The sequence below is a fragment of the Hibiscus syriacus genome, unplaced genomic scaffold (assembly GCF_006381635.1).
Source record: "Hibiscus syriacus cultivar Baekdansim isolate YM2019G1 unplaced genomic scaffold, ASM638163v2 tig00110082_pilon, whole genome shotgun sequence".
Lineage (NCBI taxonomy): Eukaryota > Viridiplantae > Streptophyta > Magnoliopsida > Malvales > Malvaceae > Hibiscus > Hibiscus syriacus.
Window position 1 is genome coordinate 162,508 of NW_024062588.1, and position 1,627 is coordinate 164,134.

The 1,627-nt window shown below is 38.7% G+C and overlaps 1 long non-coding RNA gene across 1 annotated transcript; it reads right to left on the reverse strand.

Annotated features, from left to right (window-relative positions):
* Nucleotides 1-435: 435 nt before the first annotated feature.
* On the reverse strand, nt 436-1,397 carry LOC120214631. The gene is made up of 4 exons (XR_005524888.1): nt 1,317-1,397; nt 795-866; nt 631-708; nt 436-531 (listed from the first exon to the last, which is right to left on the reverse strand). It is a non-coding gene; the product is annotated as an uncharacterized LOC120214631 (long non-coding RNA).
* Nucleotides 1,398-1,627: the final 230 nt, after the last annotated feature.

Consider the following 1,627-nt stretch of genomic DNA (forward strand, 5'->3'; position numbering starts at 1 on the left):
CTTAATATCAAAAGAATAGACGAAAATGTACAAGCTGAATGAATTGCCGCATTTCGTGTGATTGTTGGGGTATCTGACCTTTTTTTCTTGGCAGAAATATCCTGGACTAAAGAAACTGAGATGGCTGTATCAACCGATTTAATCACGATAGCAAACTAGGTCCATTCTCGGCGGCTGTCCGCGTATTGTCATGGTTATGATGATGATTGTGATGCCTTGACATTGGATATCATGCGAGAATTGAGTCCTTGCTTTTGCATAAGGAGCACCTCTGGCTGCACAGGGCACACATAAATGTTAAGCTTGTTATATTTTGTTTGGAGATTTATCCCAAAGGTAACTAACCAACCTGCCATCTGCTGTGCTCGAAGAATATTCTGCCGCCTCTTCCAATAACAAACCGAACAGATAACTAGAAGTAAAAATGCTAGAGATGCAAAGAAGACGATGCCGACCTTTGCACCAGCAGAGAGGTGCAGTCCACATGTACGTAGTCCGGGTATGCCGCAGAGGCCAGCATTATCGGTAAAACTGCAAGCAACAATAGTAGGCGTTTGATACAGAGAACTGGCACGATCATTCATCAAAGATGACATTTTTGACAAATACTAATAAGTATCTAGGACATACTTGAAGCTATCTCCATTCAAAAGCCTTCCTCCAAGTGCAGCCGGGACTCTTCCAGACAGAGAGTTGCCATTAAGATTCCTGCATCATCACAATATAGATCACACTACACAGTCTATACTGTACTATGCTCAGATAGAGGGTTAATCAACAAAATGAGATCTTACAATCTGCGTAATGCTGTCAACTGTCCCAGGCTTTCAGGAATTGATCCGTTGAGGGAATTGTAGGAGAGATCCCTGCAATTTTTATTCAGACATCTCACGAATAAGATTGATAAAGCTTAACTGAATGTAGGTACCAAAGTGAAATATTTATGTGTTTCTTATAGCACAGACACTGGAGTTTAAAACCAAATTGTCCTTTGACAAAGAACGGTAAGTTCTCATCCAGAGTTTAAGGTCCTTTTAAGCGTGATGGCTATTGAAAGAATAATTCAATTAACAACGCCAAAGATACATCATTGATCGAGAAAACATCAGATATGGTAGGTCATAATCAACCTAATGTCGATGTTCATGCACAAAATAGTTACCAAAGTTTAAATTCTATGCCTAAAAATATAGATGGTATTATAATCACCTTAGTTTTGAAAGGCGCAAAGGGTCCCGGCACCTTAGGCTCGCTTTTAAAAAACTAAGATAATTACAAGCATCTTCATTAAGGAAAAGAAATTATGCTACACTTACAAGAATTGTAAGGTGGTGACTGTTCCAAGTGATGATGGGATGGCCCCATGAATTGTGTTTCTACTCAAGTTTCTATAGAGGCCCAGCACAACATAAACAAGAGAACTGGATATTAGGCATATAGGAAGAGGACAGTTTGAGAAAGTAAGGGAAAATAAGTTTTATGTTGCATAGCAAAAAAAGCCTAGTTTAAAAAAAATGTTTTATTTGTACTTACAAGATCTGTAGGTGACGTAGTTTGGATATTTCATTAGGCAAGAACCCCTTTAGACCTTGGTTGTCAAGAACCCCTTTAGTTTGGATATTTTTAT